We start from the raw sequence: 16,460 nt of genomic DNA, 5'->3' as shown, positions 1-16,460 counted from the left end.
ATGCATTGGTGATGTCCTTTTTGCAATGAATCTCCAAGGAATTCTTTGAGCTTCTTGTATTTGGAAGTCTAAATCTTTAGCAAGGCCAGGGAAGTTTTCCTCAACTATTCCCTCAGATAAGTTTTCCAAACTTTTGGCTTTTTCTTTTCCCTCAGGAATACCAAGGAGTCTTAGGTTTGGCCGTTGTACATAATCCCGTATTTCTTGGAGACTTTGTTCATTTCTTTTAATTCTTTTTTTCTTTATTTTTGTCTGTTGGGTTAATTCAAAAGTCTTGTCTTTGAGCTCTGAAATTCTTTCTTCTACTTGGTCTAGCCTATTGTTAAAACTTTCCTCTGCATTTTGTAATCCCCTAAATGTGTCTTTCATTTCCAGAAGTTCTGGTTGGTTTTTCTTTAAAATATATATCTGTTCAGAAAATTTTTCATTCATATCCTGAATTGTTTAAAAAATTTCTTTAAGTTGGTTTTCACTTTTCTCTTGTATCTTCTTGAGTAACTTAATAATCAAGCTTTTGAAATCTTTATCTGGTATTTCAGATTTCTTTCTTTTTTTTTTTTTTTTTTCTTGAGATGGAGTCTCACTCTGTCACCTAGGCTGGAGTGCAGTAGCACGATTTTGGCTCACTGCAACCTCTGCCTCCCAAGCAATTCTTCTGCCTCAGCCTTCCAGGTAGCTGGGATTACAGGTGTCCACCACCACGCCCAGCTAATTTTTGTATTTTTAGTACAGACAGGGTTTCCCCATGTTGTTCAGGCTGGTCTTGAAATCCTGACCTCAGGTAATCTGCTCGCCTTGGCCTCCCAAAGTGTTAGGATTACAGGCGTGAGCCATCGTGCCCAGCCTAGATTTCATCTTGGTTTGGATCCATTACTGGATAGCTAGTGTGATCTTCTGGGGATATTACAGAACCCTGTTTTGTCATATTGCCAGATTTATTTTTCTAGTTCCTTCTCATTTGAGTATACTATTTCTTCTAATTATTTTTTATTTCTTATTCAACTGTGTTTATTTTTTAATTTCTTTTTTTCTCCCTTGAGGATGTGACTTTAATGATTATAGTTTTTTTGCTTTTTTTTTTTTTAAATAACCAAATTCAGCTCTGAATGCTTTCAGGGTTAAACATTCTTTATGAGTTTCTTAGTTATAGAGAGTCTTTTTATGATGGCTTTCTCAGATGCTGGGTGTAGTAGCAATATGCATGGTGTGTGAGCAGATTCACTGTCTCCTGTGGGAATGGCAGAGGCCTCTTGAAGCTTATCTCACTCCCCAGTGGTGTGCACTTTTTATTTATTTATTTTTCCCCCAGTATTTCATTTACTGGGTTGAACAGTTCAGGCTTCAGGCCAGTAGAGCAGGTGTCCATGGTTAAACATTGGCTGTGGCTAAAGCAGTTGGGTAAACGCAATACCCAATGGTGGGCAGAGGTCCCAGCCTTGACAGAAATGGCTGGGGGAGTTCTCAGTGAAACACACTGAGGTCTTATCAGGAGGAAAAGTGGGAGCCACCTCAGCTTCCCTGCCAGTCCAGCTGGAAAGCTATCCACTTGCCAATCAAACTCCTGACCCAGTGTTCTGGCTATTCAGATCAGACAGGCACCTCTTTTCATTTGCAGGAATGTCGATATTCCATGTAGAGAGGGATGGTGATCTCTATTCCTCATGCAAGTCTGAACCTGGAGGGTACTCCTTCTGTGGGGATGCAGTCACCCTAAAGTGTTCCCAAAAGGCTGTCTACTGTTTGCACCCATGCTGAGCTCCTATGGGAGAAGCCCCAGCTGTGTCTGCAGTGGTGGGTGAGGGGAAGAAGAAATCCCCTTCTCCAAGACCCTTCATGAGCACCAGGGCTGCCTGTGGGGTAGAGTCATAGACTTTCCCCCACTGGGCTCAGCACTGCATCTGTACCTCTGCTGAAATAAACTTCCCACAAGAAGAAAGTCCTGTGACTCAAGGTTTGCCACCTGGATTCTTTTGTCCCATGGGGGTACTCCCTTGATATGGTGTACCCCTCTTTCCCCAGGAGTAGGAGTCCCTGAAGGCCAGACTACTGTGAATGTTGCTGCTCCTCTGTGTCTAGCTGTCCAGTTGGGCTGCCATCCTCCAGGCCGGTGCTAAGGAATGTCTGCAAGGGATCCAATGATGTGACCTGTCCTCAAGTCTCCCAGCAGTGGGTACCAGCACCAGATCAGATAGAGGTGGCTGGGGAGTGATGTAGACTCTGTGAGATTCTTTGGTTATAAATAGCCTTGATGTGTTGGCTTTCTCAAATGCCAGCTGTAGTAGTAATGAACTGGTCACATGGACAGACTTAGGACCTCCTGGTTAGTAGGGTAACGAAAGCAATTGTGATAGCTGAGGTCATGCACAAGTTTTCGCCTTCCTGAGCACTGTGTTCTTCTGCCTGAAGATGCTGTAGTGGCTGTATCAGCTGGCCTCCATCTTTGATCGTTTCATCACATCACTTCCTAAAAAATGTGCTCATGTGCCAAGCTACCTCTCTTCCTTCATTCAAGTATTTCCTGAAATGTGACCTTCATTTGTGCTTGCCTTCTGTTACCCAGGGGAAGTACTCTGGTATCTCAGGCAATGAGCAGGGCCATAGGGCTCCCAAAAGTTTCTGTCCTTTGTGTTAGGTGATTAGCTCTGGTGGAGGGGCAAAGCCAAATAGGGGCTGGGTCTGGCAAGTCCATGTTCTGGTTCTCGGTGTGCAGACGCAAGCAGTGGCCCCAGTGGGGATCGGAGAAGTTTTCTGGCTGCTGGAGCAATGTTCCATGAGGGAGTACAGCTGCTTCTGCTGAACAGAAGAGTCTACAAGGGGAGTGGGGAGCAGCAGGTGGCAGTAAGCCGCACCTAGTTTCCATGCACTTGGCAAGGCAGGTCTTGCACCTGGAATGTTCCACTAGCAGCAGCTCACTGGGTTTAAGGCCTATGATCAGAACTCAAAACTGCCGCAGACCATAAGCCTTCTCCATGGAGGCAGATATTGAGGCTTTCAGGCCACACTCCTCCTGGTCTGCCCAAGAAGCAGGGGCACGCAGCTCCTGCTTAATCTCCATTGGGAGCTTCTCTCGTCTTGTGACTGCTGCCTGAATTAGCTGGCTGACTTCTAAAGTGAAGTACCCTGTGAGGCAGGATCAAGAATGGCTTCCCTCTCTCCCCACTGGAGACTGGGAGTGCACACACAGCATGTCCCAATGCTACTCCTTCTCATATGCTCCCCACCGTTCACTGCATTAGCTCTAGCACTGGGTAGGGTTAAAACCTTCCCTTGTGGCCTGGATTGCCAGGTTCTCCGGTGGAAATGTATATCCCAGAGGCAGCTTCTCCCCGCTCACACTCTGGGGATTTTCAGGTTTACACCTGGCTCATGGTGTAGGCTGCAGCCTGCCGCTTCTTTCAAAGGGTCTGGTTTCCATCAGTTTTCCTGTTAAGTTTCTGTGTTGCTTCTTGAAATAAAGTTCACAGTGTGAATCTCTACACACAATTTTGTCTTTCCAACTGAGAGAGGCATGCTAAGGATGCCTCCAACCCGCCATCTTGGAAAAAACACCCACGATACTTTAAGACATGTTGAAATGTTTATATGGAAAAAAGAGGATACACAATATGTACATACTATATATACTTTGTATAAAAATATGGCTTTATGTTCATTGGGTTTTTTTTGTTTTCCTATAAAGTTTCTTAAGAGCTCTGATTTGTTTTAAAGATGTTGCTTTGATTTACATAACAATTTAGTGCAATATTCTAAGCTTGTGGCATTTACTCGATCTTTACCCCTGTTTTTTTTTTAATGGAAAAAATGATGTATCATTAAAAATAAAGAAAATGTGATAGAGATGTCATAATGGCTGGACCAGTGAATATGCTCCTTCTCATATACTCCCCACCACTCATTAAATTAGTTCCAGCACTGGATAGGGTTAACACCTACTTAACTCTTTGAGAATAATAAAAGACCTTTTCGATTAGCATCATCACAAGTGATTCATTGACTATGGGTCAGAACATTTCCTACTCTCAAAGAAGTTAACTTGTCTGAAGTCATACAATTAGAAAGCAGCAGCAGAAGACCGGAACTTAGCCTTTCTGGCTCTCAAGCTGTCCCTGGTGTGGGAATGGGATGCAAAGTACAAATGGAAAGGATAGATCATGAAGGAAAAAATGGACACGCTTTTACTGAGGAGGAAGAGATCCTGGATGAGATGCACGTGAGGTAAGTTTGCAGTTGAAGTGGTAGGTAGGCAGTAATTGAAGGAATTTTTTAAAACTAATGATCAGGCTGAGGTGGGCAGATCACCTGAGGTCAGGAGTTCGAGACCAGCCTGGCAAACGTGGTGAAACCCCGTCTCTATTAAAAATACAAAAATTAGCCAGGCGTGGTGGCAGGCGCCTGTAATCCCCCCTACTCGGGAGGCTGAGGCAGGAGAATTGCTTGAACCTGTGAGGCAGAGGTTGCGGTGAGCCGAGATCATGCCATTCACTCCAGCCTGGGGGACAAGAGTGAGACTTCATCTAAAAAAAAAAAAAAAAAAAAGATCTCTATGTCTTTATTATGTATTTATTTAGAGATAGGGTCTCACTCTGTCACCCAGGCTGGAGTGCAGTGGTGTGATCTCAGCTCACTTGCAGCCTCGACTTCCTGGGCTCAAGTGATTCTCCTGCCTCAGTGTCCTAAGGAGCTGTCACCACAGGTGTGCACCACCATGTCTGGCTAATTTATTTATTTATTTTTATTTTTTGTAGAATCGGGTCTTGCCATGTTGCCTAGGCTGCTCTTAAACTCCTGTGTTCAAGGAACCCTCCTGCCTTGGCCTCCCAAAGTGCTGAGATTTATAGTCAGGAGCCACTACACCTGGCCATGGTTGCTATTTCTTAGGGAGGCTATTGTCTATAAGTGAAAGGGTAAGAGTTTGAGGAAAGAGTCAAAGGTTTAGAAGAAGCCACGGGAGTGGTGGGGTGAGAGGTGAGGGAAATGAACAAAGATAAATATAAGAACAGAAAAGAAAAGAATTGTCAACCTTTGTCCAGTTGAGATTAGAAACCAGGTATTTACAGTGGTGACAATCCACCAATTCATACTCTAAAGTGAAAAAGCCATACCATTGGTTTGATTCCATTTTATAAAAAACAAAGCCTGTAGTGTGTGTAACACGTGTAGGAAAATGTGTCCCTCCTAGGGAAGAGAGCGCTTTGTTTCTAGAAGGAGAGTGTTTTTGAGATTAGGAGAAAGGACTGTCACTTTTACTCTCTATTCTTCTGTATGGTTTGAATTTTTTATGACAGAAATGTATTTTTTCCAGTACTTGTGTAAAACATGCAGACTGTGAAATGATGGTCTAGTAAGGGTTCCTGAGCTGGGGCATGTCTATGTCTCCACAGAGATCATTTAGGACCTATTCTACAGTAATTTGAAGCTTCAGAGCGAGCAAAAGTCCCACCTGGCTCCTTCTAGCACAGCTTGCATCTCAGCCTCCCAAATAGCTGGGACTACAGGCCCCCACCATCACGCCTGGCTAATTTTGTTTTTGTATTTTTAGTAGAGACGGGGTTTCACCATGTTAGGATGGTCTATGATCTCCTGACCTCATGATCCACCCGCCTCAGCCTCCCAAAGTGCTGGGATTACAGGTGTGAGCCACCGTGCCCGGCCTGGAACAGCTTTTAATAAACAGATGCAAGCACTATGGCTAGCTGATACCTCCCACCCCAGCAGCAGTGGGATCAGGTATCACTAATCTTCCAGAGCGGGCTCTGTTTTAGGCCACAGGTGCAAGCTGTGCTAGGAGCCAGGTGGGACTTTTGCTGGCTCTGAAGCTTCAAGCTACTGTAGAATAGGTTCTAAATGATCTCTGTGGAGACAGAGACATGCACCCAGCTCAGGAACCCTTTTTGTGATATTAATTCGTATGGGTTTTTTTCTTTTTCTTTTTTTCTCTTTCCCATTTCCAAGAAGATCCATTATGTACCTTTTCCTTGGGGATTACCTAGTAGGAGAAAAGCAGTTGTTCAAAGACAAACATTTCTCTTGTGTTTTGTGAAAGCTTCAATTCATCAAGGAGATTGTATTAGGTAGGGAGGGTGGCAAGGAGGAGGAGAAGGTGGGAGTCCTTGCATGGAAAGATATAGAAACAGAAAGTGGATATTTCTGCCAACTTTATGGAAGAGATGAAAGATGTTCCATGAGAATTGGGAGCTACTGTTCTGGTGTCTAGATTTCCACAGGTGTGGGGTATATAGGTGAGACTGAATGGTAATACCAAGGCTCCCAGCCCTGGAAAATATTACTGTGCCCAAAAGGAAGTGGTATGTTAACTACATACTCCCAGGGGACTAGTGGGCTTGGGTAACGAACATCTCAGTGGTGGCTTACGTGGATCAAAGCCTGGATAGGGTTTTCTATTTATTTTTCTCTTACTAAGACCCATGGGAACTTTTGTATTACTCAGTTGGATATTCCCTTGAAGTCACAGTTTGAGGTAAAGGCTTGAATGCAGGTAATTTACTTAGGAATTAATCCAATGGAACAATAGTATGAGACAGAAAGTAAGGGAAAGTTAACACGAGGTTGCATTATTTAGTTGGTTACTGCTATGGGCTCAAAAATTGTTCACTTGAAGGGCCAGGAACAAGCAAGAGAAGCATTCATTCATCTGCTCCTGCCCCCTACTGGTTGGGGCAACAACCTCTCTGGTTTGTGTGTATGGTAACTGCTGAGTAGGCACCTATGGGCACACATAACAAGGACTCAGAGAAGCCCTGAAGCAGGAAGTGAGAAAAACAATGCTTAAGTCTGAGGTGAGATACTGTCAGTGCAAAGAGGTGGAAGCCTTCAGAGACCTTTTTGTCACAGCTGGAATCTGAGCTGAGGCTTAGAGGATGTGAAGTGGGGCTGATACATGTTCCCTGTGGAGTCTGATACAGGGAAAGGGGCTCAATAATGACTAAGCAATATGGGGCATAGAGACTTAAACATTTTTTTTCTCCTGATTAAAAAAGTAATACAGGCTGGGTGTGGTGGCTCACACCTGTAATCCCAGCACTTTGGGAGGCTGAGGTGGGAGGATCACTTGAAGCCAGGAGTTTGAGACCAGCCTGAACAACATACTAAGACTCTGTCTCTACAAAAAAGTTTCTTAAAAAATAACTGGGCATGGTGGCACATGCCTGTAATTCTAGCTACATGGGAGGTTGATGCAGAAGGATCACTTGAGCCCAGGAATTTGAGGTTGCAGTGAGCTGTGATTGCACCGCTGCACTCCAGCCTGGGCAACAGAATGAGACCCCCCAATTCTAAAAAATGTAATATATATATCTTTGGAGTCAAAATGAATTTAATTTGATTAAATGCAAATGTAATCCTTCTGATTTATCCTTGTTTTTGGTCTAAGGTTTATTCCTGTTATAGTAACACAATGCCTCATATAACAGGCATGTCTTAGTCTGTTTTTGGTTGCTGTAACAGAATACCTGAGACTGGATAATCTATAAAGAAAAGAGGTTTGCAGTCAGAATGGCTATAATTAAAAAGTCAAAAAATAACAGGTGCTGGCAAGGAGAAAAAGGAATGCTTATACACTGTTGGTGGGAGGGTAAATTAGTTCAACCATTGTGGAAAGCAGTGTGGTGATTCCTCAAATTGCTAAAAACAGAACTACTGTTCAACCCAGCAATCCCATAACTGGGCATATACCCAAAGGAATATAAATCATTCTATCATAAAGGCACATGCACGTATATGTTCACTGCACCACTATTCACAATAGTGAATACATGGAATCAACCTAAATGTCCATCAATAATAGACTGGATAAAGAAAATGTGATATATATATATGTATATATATACCATGGAATACTAGGCAGCCATAAAAAAGAATGAGATCATATCCTTTGCAGGATCATGGATGGAGCTGGAGGCCATTATCCTTAGCAAACTAATACAGGAACAGAAAACCAAATATCGCATATTCTCACTTATAAGTGGGAGCTAAATATTGAGAACACATGCACACATAGAGGGAAACAACATATGCTGGGGCCTACTGGAGGGTGGAGTGCGGGAGAAGGGAGAGGATCAGAAAAAATAACTAATGGGTACTAGGCTTAATACCTGGGTGACAAAATAATCTGTACAACAAACCCCCATGACATGAGGTTACCTATATGACAAACCTGCACCTGTACCCCTTAACTTAATAAAAAGGAAGAAGAATAAGAAGAAAGAGGAAGAAAGAGGAGGAAGAAGAAGAGGAGGAGGAGGAAGAAGAAGAAGAGGAGGAGGAAGAGGAAGAGGAGGAGGAGGAAGAGGAGGAGGAGGAGAAAAGAGATGTGTTTTGGCTCTTGGTTCTGGAGGCTGGGAAGTCTGAGATTGAAGAGCTGTGTCTGTTGAGGGCCTCATGGTGCTTCTTAACATGGTGGAAAAACAAGAGACCACATGACAAGAAAAGAAGCAAGAGTGAAACAAGAAAGCGGAACTCACCTTTATAATAACCCACTCTTGTGATAATAACGCTCCCTCCCATGAGAACTAACTCACTCTTGTGAGAATGGCATTAATCCCTTCATGAGAGTGGAACCCCTATGACTTGAACACCTCTTATGGACCCTACCACCTTTTAACACCATTACTTTAGGAATCAAATTTCAACATGTGCTTTGGAGGGAACAAACCACATCTAAACCATAGCAAAGCACTAAACAACAACAACAACGTTAGTTCCTTTTTTCTAATCATACATCAGTTAAGCACACACATGTATATACATACTTGTCTAAAAAATATGAGGAAAAATTCTTAGGAAGTTCCGTGATTCCATTGTGAGTTTATACTGGTGTCATGTCAGCATTTGGCTCTGAATTTTCAAGAAACTGACCCGGGATCTCTTTGCTTCCCAAAATAGTTGTTTTGGGATCTGGCATGTATCCCCATTCATTATTCTGCAAAGAATCCCTGTAAAGATGGCTCCATTTAGAGCACAGCTCCTCAAACTTTAATGTGCACACAAACCACTCAAACTGATGCTCATCTACCATCTCTGCTTTGTGTTTCCCCTTGGCACTTATCTTCTAACATACTACATATATAACCTACTCATCCTGTTTATTGTTTGCCTCCTCTACTAGAATGTAGACTTAATGAAGGCTGACATTTTGTCTGTGTCTCTGATGATTCGCTCAAAGTAAGCACTCAGTGTCAGCACTCCAATACATATTTGTGGAATAAATGAATAAATACGTAAATTCATCAAAGTAAGTTGCATTTGAAAGTATAATGAGTATTTGCTAGATATGAAGCATTGTGGGAGGTAGTTTGTGGAATCCCAAGACAAAATAACACTGGAAATACTTGGAGTCTGAAAACATGCTCAGACTAGATGCCTCTGCTATGTGACCTCTCCTGGCTTTCAGTGAATTTAAACAGGCTTGGTGCTATCAGTCATGCTCTTACATCATGAGAGTAGCTTACCTAGAAGCTTTGTACTCTTATACCTGAAATAAGGTCAGCTGAGGAGGGTAGGGTTTTACTAGTACTGTTTTAAATTTTAGGAAAAAAAAGTAAGCTCTCAATTCAGCCTTCTTATTATAAATAAATCCAATCCCTGCCCCCCGAACCCCCCCCGCCCCCACACACACACAAAAAAAAAACACTGGGCAAAAACCAAAAACAAAACACTGGGACCCTCCCTTCAGGAGTTGACAGGTTAGTGGGGAAGACAGACATGTATAAATAAATGTAATAAAGACAGAATTATCAAAACTCTGGTACACATAGAAGCCGAATACTGTAAGAGCCCAAGGAATCAAGTCTGAATTGTGACTTGGGACAGCAAGGGGGTACTACATGAAGGTGGAAACATTTGAGCGATGGTAGAATTTTTACCGATGGGGATGAGGAAGAAATTTCACAGAAAGGGAACAACTGGAGCAGAGGCCTGGGGACATAAATATATTCTTAATGTTTTATTCAAGGGATAATAATCTCTATTGTAAATGACCTGTGGAGCACTGTGTGGACAATAAGTGAGAAAAGGTTAACTGGGACCTGATAGTATAGAAACATGAAAATCAGTCTTTCATATTAGGGTCTTCCACTGTAGCCACATATGAAAAAAAATACTTGCTCAGGCCCTGCATGAATTATGCATGTGTATTTGAAAAGCTCCCTAGGTGGTCCTGGTGGGAGCTAAGATGATGACTTAAAAGATGATGTGGAAGGCAGTGTGAGAAGTGAGATGACTGGAGGAGGGAGGAACTGGAGGCAAGGGATCTGGGTGGAAGATTTGCAAAACCAGGGGAGAGTTTGTGGAGAAAGAAGACAAATCCAGTTCAAGTTACTGGAGAGATTGGCAGCACTCTTATCTGCTAAATATTGAGGGTAACTCAAGATCCATAGGCTAGAAGCTAGGTTCAGTGATCCTTCCTCTTGCATTTCTGGCTCCATGAATTTCTCCTTTCTTTATTGGGAACATGTAACACAGATTCTAACTGGTCTTGGTATGTAGTATAACATAGTAATTAAGAAGCATGATATAAGGTCAAAGGACTTACCTTGCTCCATGACCTTGGGTAAGTCCTTACAGTTTCTAAGCCTCAATTTTCTCATCTGAAAAAAGGAAAAAATAAATATATTGAGAGGATTGAACATGCAAATACTTGGTTGAGTACCTAGCTGTGATAATCAAAGTTATGTATGCTCTGCTGCAGTAAGCATTAATCCCCAAATGCCTGTGGTTTTAGATGAGATTTATTTTTGAATCATGTTACTTGTCCACTGTGGATCAGCAGGGGGACTCTGCCCATTGTAGTTACTCAGGGACCCAGGCTGACAGAGTAGCTACCATCTTGAATATTGTTAGTACTTATGTCAAGGGGAAAGAGAACTCTGGAGGGTCTGGCACCAACAATTCAATGCTTGGTGCAGAACAGATACATGTCTGTAATCCCAGTATTCCGGAAGGCCTAAGCGGGAGGATTGCTTGAGGCCAGGAGTTCAAGATTAGCCTTGGAAACATAGTGAGACCCTGTCTCTACAAAGTTTAAAAAAGAAGAAGGAGGAGAAGAAGAGGGAGGAGAAGGAGGAGAAAAGAGATACATACCATCCCTGCTGACAACTTATTGGATATTGGCCAGGGCCAATCATATGGTCCTACCCAATACAGGAGGATTAAGAAGTGCAGTCCTACCATGTACTCAGTAGATGGGGGAGCCTGAAATATCTGGTAAGGCTTTATTACTACTATTTACTTATAACCTAAGATCTGCAATGTTAACTATCTTCCTTCCTGCACCTTGAGTCCTCTCCTTCCTGCCTCTTCCTTGAGTTCCCATTCCAGGGGGCCGCCGTCCAATAGCTCCTCTCACCTAACTGGCAACAGAGTCCTCACAGTGCCCTCTAGTGGCACCTAGAGCTACTTCATTAGCCCTTGGAGGGAACTTAATTCTGAGGCATCTGGAGCAAATTTACCCAGCAGGGCTGAATAACATTAATTGTCGAGTTTGCTTTACTTTGTAAGCCTCATAAAAGCATTCAGGATAAGCCCTTATGCCTTGAGACTACCCTTTCAGGAGCACTCTGTGGAATCTATCCTTCCTTTTTGGCAAGAATATCTAAACTTCAATAATTTAAAGGACCTAGATACAAAACCCAACATGTTTTCACTGTGTAGATGCTTTCTATTTTATAAACTCCCCTACTGTCTCCAACAACCTTTCCTTTCTTATAAACCATATAAATACTTACAGATATAGAGCCAAAACCATTATGTAATTCCTGAAAGCCTATCTGCAAACTCAACTAGAATAATGATCCTTAATTATGAGAACAGAGAGGAGTTGCTTCTGAAGGAACCAAAATGTCATGTTCCCAGTCTCCTATTATGGCTTCCTAACTAGAGTCCATGGACACCTGACCACAACAGTATTTTCATATAATTGATTTCCTTTGTAATTCCATGTATTGTATTTTATACATTTAAAAACTTTAATATGAGAAGAGGCCCAAAACTTCACCAGTCCTCTAGAGTCACTTGGCATCTTAAAGTTGTAAGATTGAAGTTGTATTTGCCAGTGTGAGGAAACATTTTAAATCTTGCCACAGGGTGGTGCTATTGCTTTAAGGGTAAGAAAGAGTAAGTCAGCAGGTTGAACAAGAATCTGTTACCTCCAAGAAGATTGAGAAACAGAGTGGTGATGTGGTCACAGAAACTTTGCGATAGTCTTAGTCTTAAGTGGCAGTTCCAAATTCCTAGCAGATAAAATGCAAATCCATTAACTAAGAAATTTTGGTCTAGTATATAAGATGTGGTTGGTAATGGGTTTTCCTATTTTAAAGTAGTATATAATACAAAAATTATATACCCCTCAAGGTTCTGAGGAGCTATTAGCCAAACAATTACCTAAACATTCATTCTACACAAGATTAAAGATTTTCTTCAACACGCAGGTGGGTGACTGTGGTATCGTTTCTCTCAACCGTGTTGTCAGAGTTTTATTTTTCCTGTTGGCTCCATTCTGGGTTTTTGTACGTAGACATCATACTTCACATGTACTGAATTCCAGCAAGGTGTAATCATGATGAGATGCACACGGCAAGTTCAAAAGTAGAAGACACAACTCCTGAATAGGAACTGATAAATCAAATGATGAAAATTGCACAAAGAACCCAAGGAACAAACATAAAACAGAGTTGGTTATACTGGCAAAAGCAACATATACTTACAGATAAGACAACTTACTTCAAAATAATCTGGGGGAGAAGGTATAGTCAAAATAAGATGATTATGTGATAATTGTTAAAGCAGGGAGATAGGTAATTTGGAGTTCCTTATACAATCTTTTTTTTATACATTTGAAGTTTTTCATTAAAATAATTAACATATCCATAAAATAATATAATGTTAAAGGGTTGAATTTTTGGTGATCAATGAGTATATACCAAGCCCTTATTGGAAGGGAAGGAAGGATGAACACTGATGCAGAAGAGGTTGTAAGTCACAGAAAACGGATAAACTTCAGGAAGGTGTGATACTGAGTTGTGGTACTCAATCCCTATTTAGATTACATTTTTTTTTTTTTTTGAGAAAAAGGTTTTGTAACATTTTTCTTTTTTTCTTTTTTCTTTTTTTAATTATACTTTAAGTTCTAGGGCACATGTGCACAACGTACAGGTTGTTACATATGTATACATGTGCCATGTTGGTGTGCTGCACCCATTAACTCGTCATTTACATTAGGTATATATCTCCTAATGCTATCCCTCCCCCCTTCCCCCACCCCATGACAGGCCCCAGTGTGTGATGTTCCCCACCCTGTGAACAAGTGTTCTCACTGTTCAATTCCCACTTATGAGTGGGAACATGTGGTGTTTGGTTTTCTGTACTTGCAATAGTTTGCTCAGAATGGTGATTTCCAGCTTCATCCATGTCCCTGCAAAGGACATGAACTCATCCTTTTTTATGGCTGCATAGTATTCCATGGTGTATATGTGCCACATTTTCTTAATCCAGTCTATCATTGATGGGCATTTGGGTTGGTTCCAAGTCTTTGCTATTGTGACTAGTGCCACAATAAACATATGTGTGCATGTGTCTTTATAGCAGCATGATTTATAATCCTTTGGGTATATATCCAGTAACGGGATGGGTGGGTCAAATGGTATTTCTAGTTCTAGATCCTTATGGAATCGCCACACTGTCTTCCACAATGGTTGAATTAGTTTACAGTCCCCGCAACAGTGTAAAAGTGTTCCTATTTCTCCACATCCTCTCCAGCACCTGTTGTTTCCTGACTTTTTAATGATCGCCATTCTAACTGAGATGGTATCTCATTGTGGTTTTGATTTGCATTTTTCTGATGGCCAGTGATGATGAGCATTTTTTCTTTTTTTTGTATACCAATGAAAAGTCTTATTTTTTTAGGTAAATTAGGTACAATAAAGGATCAGTATTACAACGCAAGTTCTACAACGCTTGAAACACATCAAAATGTCCTGCATACATTTACATCTTTGTCTTTTTCCTCATTTTCCTAATTAAGCCATTAATTTTCTCAGTATTGCACGCAAACAGGATAAATAAATCAGTATCCAATTTTTTTTCCTAAATTGCTAGTTTTCCTCTAGCATTATTTTCTATTCATTTTCCCTGTATTTGTCTTACCCTTCAGGAATATTACTTATTTAAAAGAACATTGAAGGCTAGTTTATGATGCTTACCATAATGTGTAACAATATTTGATTATTTATTTATTTTTTTTATTATTTATTTATTTTTTATTTACTTTATTTTATTTTATTATTATTATACTTTAAGTTTTAGGGTACATGTGCACAATGTGCAGGTTAGTTACATATGTAAACATGTGCCATGCTGGTGTGCTGCACCCATTAACTCATGATTTAGCATTAGGTATATCTCCTAATGCTATCCCTCCCCCCTCCCCCCACCCCACAACAGTCCCCAGAGTGTGATGTTCCCCTTCCTGTGTCCATGTGTTCTCATTGTTCAATTCCCACCTATGAGTGAGAATATGCGGTGTTTGGTTTTTTGTTCTTGCGATAGTTTACTGAGAATGATGATTTCCAATTTCATCCATGTCCCTACAAAGGACATGAACTCATCATTTTTTATGGCTGCATAGTATTCCATGGTGTATATGTGCCACATTTTCTTAATCCAGTCTATCATTGTTGCACATTTGGGTTGGTTCCAAGTCTTTGCTATTGTGAATAGTGCCGCAATAAACATACGTGTGCATGTGTCTTTATAGCAGCATGATTTATAGTCCTTTGGGTATATACCCAGTAATGGAATGGCTGGGTCAAATGGTATTTCTAGTTCTAGATCCCTGAGGAATCGCCACACTGACTTCCACAGTGGTTGAACTAGTTTACAGTCCCACCAACAGTGTAAAAGTGTTCCTATTTCTCCACATCCTCTCCAGCACCTGTTGTTTCCTGACTTTTTAATCATTGCCATTCTAACTGGTGTGAGATGGTATCTCATTGTGGTTTTGATTTGCATTTCTCTGATGGCCAGTGATGGTGAGCATTTTTTCATGTTTTTTTGGCTGCATAAATGTCTTCTTTTGAGAAGTGTCTGTTCATGTCTTTGTCCATTTTTTGATGGGGTTGTTTGTTTTTCATGTGTCTCTTGGCTGCATAAATGTCTTCTTTTGAGAAGTGTCTGTTCATGTCTTTGCCCATTTTTTGATGGGGTTGTTTGTTTTTCATGTGTCTCTTGGCTGCATAAATGTCTTCTTTTGAGAAGTGTCTGTTCATGTCCTTTGCCCACTTTTTGATGGGGTTGTTTGTTTTTCATGTGTCTCTTGGCTGCATAAATGTCTTCTTTTGAGAAGTGTCTGTTCATACCCTTTGCCCACTTTTTGATGGGGTTGTTTGATTTTTTCTTGTAAATTTGTTTAAGTTCTTTGTAGATTCTGGATATTAGCCGTTTGTCAGATGAGTAGATTGCAAAAACTTTCTCCCATTCTGTAGGTTGCCTGTTTACTCTGATGGTAGTTTCTTTTGCTGTGCAGAAGTTCTTTAGTTTAATTAGATCCCATTTGTCAATTTTGGCTTTTGTTGCCATTGCTTTTGGTGTTTTAGTCATGAAGTCCTCGCCCATGCCTATGTCCTGAATGGTATTGCCTAGGTTTTCTTCTAGGGTTTTTATGGTTTTAGGTCTAACATTTAAGTCTTTAATCCATCTTGAATTAATTTTTGTATAAGATGTAAGGAAGGGGTCCCATTTCAGTTTTCTACATATGGCTAGCCAGTTTTCCCAGCACCATTTGTTAAATAGGGAATCATATCCCCATTTCTTGTTTTTGTCAGGTTTGTCAAAGATCAGATGGTTGTAGATGTGTGGTATTATTTCTGAGGGCTCTGTTCTGTTCCATTGGTCTATATCTCTGTTTTGGTACCAGTACCATGCTGTTTTGGTTACTGTAGCCTTGTAGTATAGTTTGAAGTCAGGTAGCGTGATGCCTCCAGCTTTGTTCTTTTGGCTTAGGATTGTCTTGGCAATGCAGGCTTTTTTTTAGTTCCATATGAAATTGAAAGTAGTTTTTTCCAATTTTGTGAAGAAAGTCATTGGTAGATTGATGGGGATGGCATTGAATCTATAAATTACCTTGGGCAATATGGCCATTTTCAGGATATTGATTCTTCCTATCCATGAACATGGAATGTTCTTCCATTTGTTTGTGTCCTCTTTTATTTCGTTGAGCAGTGTTTTCTAGTTCTCCTTGAAGAGGTCCTTCACATCCCTTGTAAGTTGGATTCCTAGGTATTTTATTCTCTTTGAAGCAATTGTGAATGAGAGTTCACTCATGATTTGGCTCTCTGTTTGTCTGTTATTGGTGTAGAGGAATGCTTGTGATTTTTGCACATTGATTTTATATCCTGAGACTTTGCTGAAGTTGCTTATCAGCTTAAGGAGATTTTGGGCTGAGACGATGG

At 41.0% G+C, this 16,460-nt stretch overlaps 1 protein-coding gene across 3 annotated transcripts in view; it reads right to left on the bottom strand.

The window, feature by feature from the left end:
• RANBP6 (RAN binding protein 6) overlaps positions 1 to 16,460 on the bottom strand; it is a 404,812-nt gene that overhangs the window by 32,410 nt on the left and 355,942 nt on the right. For 2 of the 3 annotated variants that reach the window (XM_055350597.2, XM_055350599.2), the window contains 2 exons: positions 12,397 to 12,627; positions 10,550 to 10,604 (listed from right to left, as the gene is read on the bottom strand). The gene's annotated coding sequence lies outside the window, so the exon portion shown is untranslated. The remainder of the gene's footprint in view (positions 1 to 10,549; positions 10,605 to 12,396; positions 12,628 to 16,460) is intronic. The other variant, XM_055350598.2, reaches the window with a different exon arrangement.

This window comes from Gorilla gorilla, chromosome 13 (genome assembly GCF_029281585.2).
Source record: "Gorilla gorilla gorilla isolate KB3781 chromosome 13, NHGRI_mGorGor1-v2.1_pri, whole genome shotgun sequence".
Classification (NCBI taxonomy): Eukaryota; Metazoa; Chordata; class Mammalia; order Primates; family Hominidae; genus Gorilla; species Gorilla gorilla.
The sequence above is the reverse complement of the archived record's forward strand: the minus strand, read 5'-3'. Positions and strand labels throughout refer to the sequence as shown.